Genomic DNA, 11,827 nt, shown 5'->3' on the forward strand with positions numbered 1-11,827 from the left:
TGATTTAGAAAAACATTCTGGCATTTCCCCAAAAAGTGAAACATGGAGTTACCGTTTGACCCAGCAATCCCCCTCCTACATAAACATCAAAGATAAATAAAAACACATGTTCACATGAAAATTTGTACACCAATGTTCTCAACAACATTTTTCATAATAGCCAAAGGTCCACCAACTGCTGAATGGATAAAAAACAATCTGGTATATCTTATCAATGGAATATTATCCAGTCACAAAAAGGAATGAAGCTCTGATACATGCTACAACATGGATGACCTTGCAGTCATTATGCTAAGTGAGGAAGCCAGTTACAAAGGCCACATATGGTATGATCCCACTTGTAGGAAATGTCCAGAATAGGCAACACAATAGAGACAGAAAGCAGATTAGCTGCTGAGGGCAACACTGCTAGGGGAGTGACTGCTAATGGGTATGGGGTTTCTTCTTGGAGTGATGAAAATGTTCTAAGATTTATTGTGATGATGGCTACACAACTCTGTGCCTATTGTAAAAACCACAACCACTGAATTTTACAGTTTAAACAGGTGAATTGTACGGTAAAGCTGTTAAATTTGAATACAGACTATAGTATTAGATGGTAAGATTGCCATCAATCTTTGAATATGATAACCATCTTATGGTTATGTAGGAAAATATCCTTATCCTTATGAGATATTTGCTGAAGTATTTATGACTAACTTATCATAATTCCCTAACTTAATCTTCAATGGTTCAGCAAAAAATAAATACAGGCATATGTGCATACTTCCTGGCATGTACATGTATGTATAAGACCAAGAGAAAACAAAGGTGGTAACATGTTGATAGCTGGTGATCTCCATGAAGGATATAGAAGGATATACTGTACCATTCTTGCAATCTTTCTATAGTCTGAAATTTGTCTAAATTAAAAGTTGGGGGATGTCACGGGCCTAATGCTATTCCTATGGCGCTTTGAATTTAAGTATAAATCACAGGGAATTCTAGTGGAGTGATATTCAATCAGATTAGGAGAATTTTCATAACTTCTACCTCACAGAGTTGTTGTAAAGATCTAATAAGATAATGTATGTCTAGACTTTTCTAGCTCAAAAGATGAAATGGGGTGTGTGCTTTGAACAAGTAAAATGTATTGTGCAAACATTGTTAACAACATTAAAAAAAAAAAGTTGGGGGATACACCATAAAAGAACAAAGTTGAGACGTACAGACAGTGACTTTCTAACCTGTAAGTGAGAATGCTATTTGGTATTTTTAAATCCATTTTTCATCCTCAGTGAGAGGTCACTGTCCTTTGCTATGGCAAGAAACAGACTACCACTTTGTATCTATAAAATAAAATTTCACCTGTTTTCAGCATTAACACAGAGAGAAGTGAAGTCCACCAACTGTGGACAGGAAATTAGTGGCTAAGTGTACTGTGTGTTACAGGCATATTCACCAAGGGGCAAGTAGGTTTCTTATAAGGACCCAGATGGTGATCATCAATTATCTGACTCCTATTATCTGACAATGAGGAACTGTTCTGTAAAGATTACCTGGTGCCTAATGAAAAGAAATTAGACTCGGGTATAAGATACCTCCAGTGTGCTGAAAATTATTCTCAAGGGTCATTTAATTTAAAAGAAATTTATGCTTTGGAATTTTTCATTCATGTATTTATTCCACAGTCAAAATAAATTATAATTTATAGCCATAACATTTTGAGTTAAAGGAGAATTTGCTGCATTAAGAAAACAGGTGTTGGTCTAAAGTGCAACATTAAACAGGTATTCTGTTCCCATAGTGGAATAAATACATAACAGTTACAGGTGAAAAGTCACCATAGATTTGAGATGAGGCAAATAACCCTTCGAAACAAACTGCCCAATGAAAAAATGCAGGGTGCAGAGAATTTCTATTAACAGTTTACTGCAAGATGGAAAAAACCCCGAAGTGACTACCCCTCATTTCATGCACCTGTCCTTGGCTTCTCTGTCTTACTTTCTCAGTCACATTCAAATCCAGAAAGCCTTCTGCATCCCATGCTCAAAAACACAACCCCAAATCCCCAAGGTCCTCGACCCAAACTCAGGTTAATGAGCCTGTGTTCACCTGGAATGTCCAGGGAAATCAGGAGCCCAAATGCAGAGAGCAGCATCATCTGTTTAAACAATAGTTTTAACTGTCCAGTGAGCTCGGACAGGTCATACACATTTCACAAACAAATAAAAACATTTACCATAAACAAAGAAAAATGAAAATTCAATGGGTTTATGCCAAGAAGCAAACCAATCCTCTGCAGCCTAACTCATTTGTTTTTGGGCTGTGAAGCCATGTAGAGGGCGATCAGGCAGTAGATAGTCCCTCGCAATGTCAGCACCACGGTGGTCCGGTACAGCATCTGGTCCGGCAGGCCTCGTTTCAGGTGGATGGGCACTCCATCAGATTTCTGGAAAAACTTCTGCAGCTCTGGAACTTTGTTTTTTCCCAGCATAATCATATGCAGAATCAGAGGTCAGTTTAGTTGGTGTAGCAAATATGATAGGCGGTGCTTCTGTGGCAACCACAGGCTTTAATTCCTGCGGGCTATAGGCTTCGGAAGCCCACGCTCCAGCCAGCTTCTGCGTGAAGCCACTGAACTTGTCGTACATGATGCCGGTGTCCTGCTTCCTACAGCCGCTGCCCGAGCGACCCTGAATTGTATTCTTGATAGTGGTTAAAATGGGAAATTTTAGGTTATATATAAGTTACCAAAATTAAAATAAAAAAACCCGTAGAACTGTACAATACAACGAACCCTAATGCAAACCGTGGACTATAGTTAATAACGCAATTATAATAAGTGTTTCATCAGTTGTGACGAAGCTGCAAAATGTTAATGAAAGGGATAACGGTATGTTTCTGGGGGTGGTGTTTATAGGAATTCTGTACTTTCTGCATGGTTTTTCTATAAGCCAATAATTACTCTAATAAAAAAAATGAAGAAAAAAAAAGGCACTAAAGCTGATTTGGGACATGTTCTGTTTGAGGGGCCTGTGGGTGTCCAAGAGATAATGTCTAGTTATTATTAACTGGAGCTAGACATGTAGGGGCTTGGGGGAACAACCTCATGTTTTGGGGTGAGGGGACAGCAGGTGAGGAAAGGAGAGGGATTGAGTTTACCGTGAGTACAGGGGAACAGGGAGGGTGGAGAGGGGGCCAGTGGTTTTAACTTTAGAATTACCTGGAGAACTTCTAAATACTTCTCACAGACCCCGCACCCTCACTCCCACCCCCAGGGACCCTGATTTCATTGGCCTGGGGTGGAGCCCAGGCATCGTATTTTTAAAAACTCTCCAAGTGACTCCACGTAGAATCAGAGCTGAGAATCACTGCTCTAGGTCAGTGTACCTGGGTAACCTAAAAGAATTTTGGAAAATCACATACTCTCTTTCCCATTATAAATTCTTAATTCTTTATTACCATTATAGTAGCTGCCAAAGGTAACAATTCCCAATATGCTTTGCATATTTTCTTCAGAACCTCAGAGTTGCAGATGTAGTTCATTTAATTTTTTGAAAATGTCTGCCATATAAGCTAATTGGCAAAGGTAATTCATTGACAAAACAGTCAACCCAATTAAACTTACTATCTGCCAAAAGACAATCTGAATTCATTTTTCAGTTCGAATAAATGTGTTTACACAGCCTCATGACAACCATCCCTTTTCCTCATTCTAATTCGACGTGACAGAGATAGACGCTGCACAGAGCTTTGTCGCCTGGAATTTGTTCCTTAGAGGAATGCAGTGCTGCCTCTTTAGATATTGATAGCCAAGGCTTCCCTGCTGCGTGGGAGAAGGGTGCACCTCTAGCTGCTCTTTTGTTTGGGTTCTGGGTGATTTGCACACAGACGAGAGGTAAGGCTCACTGGGAAAGGTGGGCTTGGAGGTAAAGGAAAATGGGCTTCCTGCTTGACTGTAAGGCCCTACAGATCCATTTTAGAGAACAGGACATAGAGGGCCCGGGAGCGTCCCTCACCGGGGCCGCGCACCCCTTCTCCTGCCTGCCCCAGGCCGGCGCCGGCACCGTGTGGGCGCACCCCAAAAGTTACAACCCGATCAACGACGACGGCGAGGGAAAGGGCGTCCGCCCCGCTCCCTGGAGGGGCCCCGGGACCGCCCCGACCGCAGCAGAGCCTGCGACAGGGTCTCCGCGCGCGGCCCTTTCGAGTCCGAGGGCGTCGGGTCGCCTCTTCCAGCCGCTGGCGCGTCAGCGGGGAGTCCTGGGCGCGCAGAGAGGCTGGTGGACCCGAGGGGCAAGCCCTGAAGACCGGCCGGAGGCGCATCGGCAGCCTCAGGAGAGTGCTGGGGCACAATGACCCCACATCCAAAGCGGCCCGCCCCGCAGCAGACGGAAAGAAGCCGTAAGACGAGTAGAAATAGGGCTGCAAGCACCAGGCCGGCCGCCCCAGAAGCTCGGAAAGCTGGGGGACTCGGACTCGTCGCTGGAGGGGTGCGCTCGGCGGGGAGGGCCGTGGGTACCCCAAGACCTGCACCTCGGGGCTTAGCACCCGAAGGTGGACAGCAGCCCGGACGAGCTGTCCCGGGGCCTGGGCGCCTGAAAGACACAGCCCTGGATGCACACGGACAAGGGGGCCAGCCAGCGGCTTGCCACCAAAGTGGACAAGTTAGATGACAATGCGAAAAGCACAGAGAGAAAAGGCCAACCGCTTTTAAATGTCTTTAAAGAGAAGGTTTTCCACTGGGTTATGATGAAAAGATTTGAAAGACTTTTTTTTTTTCTAACCACCAAAAATTTCATTATGAAGTTAGCATGCAATTTAATTAGTTTGCAAATGTGCTAGAGTGGGTCTTAAGGGATCTCATTATTAGGAGGAAGCGTGGGTCCCACTTTTTCTTAGGCCCAACCCCTTTCTGTTATTTCAACTGAATACTTGTATCAGGCTGAGCACCAGTGGCCTGAATATCTGGGCCTCTGTTACCGGGCCGGGATGAGAAGGAATGCAACTCTCACTCCCATAAGGATACGCAAAGAGGCGGGCAGAGTTCCATCTTGGTTTCCCTGTGTGCTGGATTTCTCTCATTCCCTGACCTTATGAGCAGTCGGGGGGGGGGGGGGGGTGCTGACTTTGTATAGATGGATTCGGCTGAAAAAAAAAAAAAGCCCTGCTTGATCTCTCCTTTTATTTTACAAAAAGAAACATTGAAAAGCATTAATTAAAATTAAGTTCTGTAATAAAATGAAAAAAAGAAAAGAGGACCTAGAGAGATTGAGGATCTGGAGATTGGTACCTTTAAAACGATTCGGGATAGATCTAGACATATATGGTCACTTGATTTTCAACAAAGGCACCTATGCAGTTCTGTGGGGGAAAGGATGCTCTTTTCTATACATATTCATAAGGGGAAAAATGAACTATAACACATTTTTCACACCATGGGCATTAACTAAAGATGGATCATAGACCAACCCATGGAAAGTAAATGAACAAAGTGTTACCGGACAAAGGCCACGGATTCTTTTGCCTGACATGCTCAATAACCAATTTCCGAGACCCCAGGGTTTCAAAGAGAGGCAGAGTTTACTACCGGGGGCGTAGTAGGAGAGCAGATGGCTTATCAGCCCAAAACCTGTCTCCCCCAATTGCAGTAATTCTGATAGTTTTATTAGAGAAAAAGATGGGCAGTTTCGGACAATGAGCACAGTGGCCCCAGATGATGTAATTTGAGGGGATCTGATTATTGGGTGTGCACAGATTGATCACCTGCTTAGTCACAGGTAAGAAAATGGTGGCATGAGGTCTAGGGGACTTGCAGGTGGAAGTCCAGGCTCCTGTGCGTGTTGGGTGAGCCCACTTTAGTTAGATCCAGTCTCAGTTATCTGGATAACTTTAGACTTGGGGTGGGTTAGCTCTGGGCTGAGCCAAGACCCTTCATTAAGAAACATTAGGGGCTGACAAGACTCTATAGACGAAAAACTGGATAAATGAGTGCAAATGAAGGTTACTCACAAGGTTTTCACAACCACAGGGGCAGAAGACAAGGGCTATTCAATCATTATCAGAGATCAAGAGATTCTAACTTAGAGATTTCAGGTATTTCCCTCTGTCTACTCCAATATACCAGAAAGCAAAAAGGAATATCGATATAATGATTCAGGAATCAAAATCATCCCTTAAATTCTGATTTCTCTGTTATAAAAGCTCCTGGAAGAAACCATTGGAAGAGATCTTCATGACCAGGTAAAGATTCCTAAGCAGGACAGGAAAGGTATTTATGGTAAATTTAAAAAATCAGTAATTGGGACTTCATTAAAATAAAATCTTTGTTTATCAGAAGACACCATTAGAGAATGAGAATGAAAAGGTCAAAGAAGATCTTCAAAATATACATATATATGTGATGAAGGACTCATATCCTGAATATATAAAGAACTCTTAGAAATCAATAAGAGAAAGACAATCAACCCAACAAAAATGTTGGGGGCAGAAGTCTTGGATAGGTGTGTCACAAAAGAGACTAACTAAAGGGCCAGTAAGCATATGAAAAGGCACTCAACATCATTAGTCATCAAGGAAATGCAAAATAAAACTTTTGCATTTCCTTGAAGGTGCTATGCTACCTTCATCAGAATACCTAAAATGAAAAAGACTGACAATACCAAGAGCTGTCAAGGATATGGAGCAGTCAAAGTTCTCCTAAGTGCCGTTGCCATGCAGTGGAAGAATAATTCAGTAAATCCACTTTGGAAAACTGCTTGGCAGTATGCTCCAAAGCCAAAACCTATCTTATGTCCCAGTAATTCCACCCTGGGTATAGCTCCAGGGTGGGGTGGTAGCTGGGGTTCACCCATTGTGCAGGCAAAAAGAGAATTTAGGACATCAATAAAAATGACTCAAATTCACTGCTTTTTATTATCAACTCACACCAGCAATTCTAAATAATGTCAGTGATAAAATGTTCCTCCCCTCCTACAGTCACATGGCCGGAAGATAAAAGCTAGGTAGTCATTACGTCATTATCAAAGATCAAGGTTCCCAGGTTACAACAATTTCAGTATCCTCCTGACTATTCTAATACACTATTCTAATACAACCCCCCCCATTTGCTCTTTCTCTCACCCTCAGGGTGTCTGGGCAGTGACCCCTCTAACGTCTTCGTGATCACCTGGCTTTTTTTTTTTTTTATTAATTAAAAAAAATTAACTAACAAAACATTTAGAAATCATTTCATTGTACATATACAATCAGTAATTCTTAATATCATCACATAGTTGCATATTCATCATTTCTTAGTACATTTGCATCAATTTAGAAAAAGAAATAAAAAGACAACAGAAAAACGATAATAGAGAGAAAAAATAAAAAAACTATACCTCACATGCAGCTTCATTCAATGTTTTAACATAATTACATTACAATTAGGTAGTATTGTGCTGTCCATTTCTAGTTTTTGTATCTAGTCCTGTTGCACAGTCTGTATCCCTTCAGCTCCAATTACCCATTATCTTACCCTATTTCTATCTCCTGATGGTCTCTGTTACCAATGACATATTCCAAGTTTATTCACTAATGTCGGTTCATATCAGTGAGACCAGTGTCACCTGGCTTTTCTGTGCTTAAAATTAAAACAATGAAATTTTGCCTTTTTAAAATTAATTTTTTAAAAAAACAACAAACACAAACATTCTTAAGATCATTCCGTTCTACATATATAATCAGTAATTCACAATATCATCACATAGTTGCATATTCATCTACATGATCATTTCTTAGAACATTTGCATCAATTCAGAAAAAGAAATAAAAAGACAACAGAAAAAAGTCATACGTACCATACCCCTTACCCCTCCCTTTAATTGATCACTAGCATTTCAATCTACTAAATTTATTTTAACATTTGTTCCACCATTATTAACTTTTATTCCATATGTTCTACTCATCTGTTGACGAGGTAGATAAAAGGAGCATCAGACACAAGGTTTTCACAATCACACAGTCACACTGTGAAAGCTATATCATTATACAATCATCTTCAAGAAACATGGCTACTGGAACACAGCTCTACATCTTCAGGCAGTTCCCTCCAGCCTCTCCATTATATCTTTTTTTTTTAATTGTGAAAAATAACATATATACAAAAAAGCAATACATTTCAAAGCACATCAGAACAATTAGTTATAGAACAGATTTCAGAGTTTGGTATGGGTTCCACAATTTTAGGTTTTTCTTTCTGGCTGCTCCAAGACACTGGAAACTAAAAGAAATATCAGTACAATGATTCAGCAATTGTTAAACCCATCTGTTAAACCCTATCCTCTCTGTATAACTCCACCATCACATTTGATCTTTCTCCCACACTTTAGGAGTATTTGGGCTATGCCCGTTCTAACATTTTCACATTGGAAGGGGCTGTCGATAATATAGGGTAGGGAGATGGAACTAGCTGATGCTCTGGAGTGGCTGGCCCCTCTGCATTTCAGAATTTATATGGTCTGGAGACCCATCTGGAGGTTGTAAGTTCTAGAAAGTTACCCTAGTGCATGGAACCTTACATAGTCTTATATATTGCCCTAGGTATTCTTTAGGATTGGCAGGAATGGTTTTGGTTGGGGTTTGGCAAGTTATGATAGGTAGCAATGTCTAACTGAAGCGTGCATAAGAGCAACCTCCAGAGTAACCTCTTGACTCTTTTTGAACTCTCTCAGTCAGTGACACCTTATTTGTTACACTTCTTTTATTCCTGTTGGTCAGGATGGAATTGTTGATCCCATGGTGCCAGGTCCAGGCTCATCCCTGAGAGTCCTCTCCCATGCCTCCAGGGAGAATTTCACCCCTGGATGTCATGTCCCACATAGGAAGGCAGGCAATGGTTTCACTTGCAGAGTTGGCTTAGAGAGAGGCCAACTCTGAGCAACAAAAGAGGTCCTCTGGAAGCATCTAGGCATACCTATATGTAGGCTAAGCTTCTCTGTTACCTACATAAGCTTCACAAGAACAAGTCTCAAGATCAAGTGCTTGGCCTATCAATTTGGGTGTCCCTAGTGTTTGACACAGTAGCAAAGATTTCCCTGGTGTAAAGTTTAATAGCTCCATAATTTTTCTCCCATCCCTCAAGGGACTTTGCCAATACTTTTTTATTATCTGCTTGATATACTCTACGATGTATCCAGGCATTACATTAAATTATACAGGATTAAAGATCCTCATTCTTATTCTGGGCTCCCTGTGTTTGGATTATTTAATTTATCTATCCAGACAGGTTGAGTTAGATTATGCGCTACAGATAATTTAAGTTCTGGACAAAATAAACCTTTAAATGAATCCTTTTCTAATCCTGCCAAAATATAAAAATATTCTGATTTTTAAAAGCCTGCCAAACCTGTTTTTTCACCAGTAAATTTTTCAACAAGTTTTTTTTGTATATTCATCATCATGATTATTTCTTAGAACATCTGCATCAATTCAGAAAAAGCAATAAAAAGAAGACAGAAAAAAAAATCATACATACCACACCCCTTACCCTTCCCTTCGCCGATCACCAGCATTTCTAGCTACTAAATTTATTTTAACATTTGTTGCCCCTATTATTATTTATTTTTAATCCATATCCATTTCATTTCATTATCACTGCCAAAAATGACTTTGTTTTTTAAGGGACTAGGAGAATTAAAAGTGATCTGCTTCATGACCTCAAGAAATTAGTCACAATCCAAACCCAGAGCCTCTTTGCTTGGGAGACATACACATTTTGTCCTCCTAAATCCAGAAAATCTCATGAGGACCAGAATAGGTAAAGCTAATGGAAAGATAGTAGTTGGGGTTATGCAACCCAGTTTAGACCTGCTCTGCCTGGTAATCCACAGGCCTGTGGGTGGGGACCCATGGTAAACAGGACCTCTCGAAGATGCTGTTCTAGTTAAGATGTGGCCCAACTGAATGCGGGTGAGTTTTTCAATCCAGATGCCTGGAGGCCTTTGTAAACAGATGAAATTCAGACATAGTCAGAAAGAAACCTCAGGGAGGAGATGGAAGTTGAAAGATGGGGGTGGGGGAGTTGAAGGGGATAGGGGGATGGGGGAGCGGGAGGCATGGGGGGTGTAGGCCAGAAGAGAAAGGGGAGGACGTTGCCATGTGATGGTGGCAGAGCTGCAAGCCAAGGACCCCAATGATTGTGGCAAGTCAGCACCAGATGATCCCAACTCAGGAGGGAGCAAGCTTTCCAGCCTCAAAGTTGTGAGCCAATAAATTCCTGTTGTTGGAAAAAAAAAAGTGACCCACTTCATTCCTCAGGAAGCTAAGCATAGAGGTGCCTTACTATCTGCCAATCTTGCTACTCAGCATATTCCCAGAAGATCTGAAAGCTGGGACCTGGGCAGACACACGCACACTGATGTTCACAGCAGCATTATTCACAATCGCCAAAAGATGGAAACAATACAAGTGTCCATCAACCGATGAATGGATAAATAAAATGTAGTGTAAGTATATGAAGGAATATTATCCAGCTGTAAGAAGGAGAGAAATCCTGAAGCATGCGAAAACATGGATGAAACCTGAGGATATAATACTGCGCGAAATAAAATGGACACAAAAGGACAGATATTATATGATCTCACTAATATAAACTCATTATTCTATGTGCCCTCATGAAATCTAGAATATAGGTTTTCAGGAGATAGAATGAGGCTAGAGAATGGGGAACCATTGCTTAATACGTGCAGAATTTTTAATTAGGTTGAATTTAATCGCTGGAAATGGATAGAGGTGATAGTAACATGTTATTCTGAATATAATTAACAGTGCTGTATTGTGGGTAAATGTGGTTGAAGGGGAAATTTAGAGTCAAGTATGTCACTAGAAGAAAAGCTAAAGGTTAAAACATGGGACTGTATAACACAGGGAATCTTGCGGTGGATGGTAACTATGATTAATGATACAAATATAAATATGTTCTTTCATGAACTAGAACAAATACATGACACTATTACAAGGAGTTTATAATAGAGGTGTATATGGTGAAAATGTACCTATTGCAAACTATGGGCTCTAGGTAGCACTAATATTTTAATAATCTTTCAGCAACAGTACTAAATGTACCACCCCAATGCGAGGAGTCAACGATAGGGCGAGACAAAGAGTATGGGATGTTTTGGGTTATTTATTTTTTTTTTTTTTAAAGAGAGGGAGGAAAGGAAGGAAAGAAGGAAGGGAGGAAGAAAGGGAAACATTTTTAAACATTTTCTTGTTTTATTATATTTTGTTTGTTTGTTTGTTTTTTACATGGGCTGGGGCCGGGAATCGAACCGGGGTCCTCCGGCACGGCAGGCAAGCACTCTTGCCCGCTGAGCCACCGCGGCCCGCCCAGGTTATTTTTTTTGTATTTTTACTTTTCTTTTTAAAGTAATGAAAAACTCTAAAATTGATTTATTGTGGTGATGAATGCACAACTATGTGATGACACTGTGAGTTACTGACTCTATTTTGGATGGATTACATGATGTGTGAATATATCTCAATAAAATTGTTAAAAAAGTGATTCACTTCAGATGTCAAATATTCACTAAATATACTCAGGAGAAATGAATGCATATGTCCACCAAAAGGCATATACAAGAATATTCATAAAAGTGCTGAACTGGAAATAACTCAAATGTCCATCATCTGGAGAATGAATAAATAAATCATGAATCATTCACAGAGTGGAATACTATACAGCAATAAAATGGGACAAACTACTTACTATTTACTATTCATTTACGTGGATGAATCTCACAAACACAATGCCAAGTGAAAGAGGTGAGGCACAAACTAGTATGTGCTGCATGACTCCATTTATGCAAAG

General features: G+C 40.7%; 1 pseudogene; it reads right to left on the reverse strand.

Moving 5' to 3' along the window:
• Window positions 1-2,237: 2,237 nt before the first annotated feature.
• On the reverse strand, window positions 2,238-2,669 carry LOC143651681 (cytochrome c oxidase subunit 7A2-like, mitochondrial pseudogene; annotated as a pseudogene).
• Window positions 2,670-11,827: the final 9,158 nt, after the last annotated feature.

The sequence above is a fragment of the Tamandua tetradactyla genome, chromosome 12, assembly GCF_023851605.1.
Source record: "Tamandua tetradactyla isolate mTamTet1 chromosome 12, mTamTet1.pri, whole genome shotgun sequence".
In the NCBI taxonomy this organism is placed as follows: domain Eukaryota; kingdom Metazoa; phylum Chordata; class Mammalia; order Pilosa; family Myrmecophagidae; genus Tamandua; species Tamandua tetradactyla.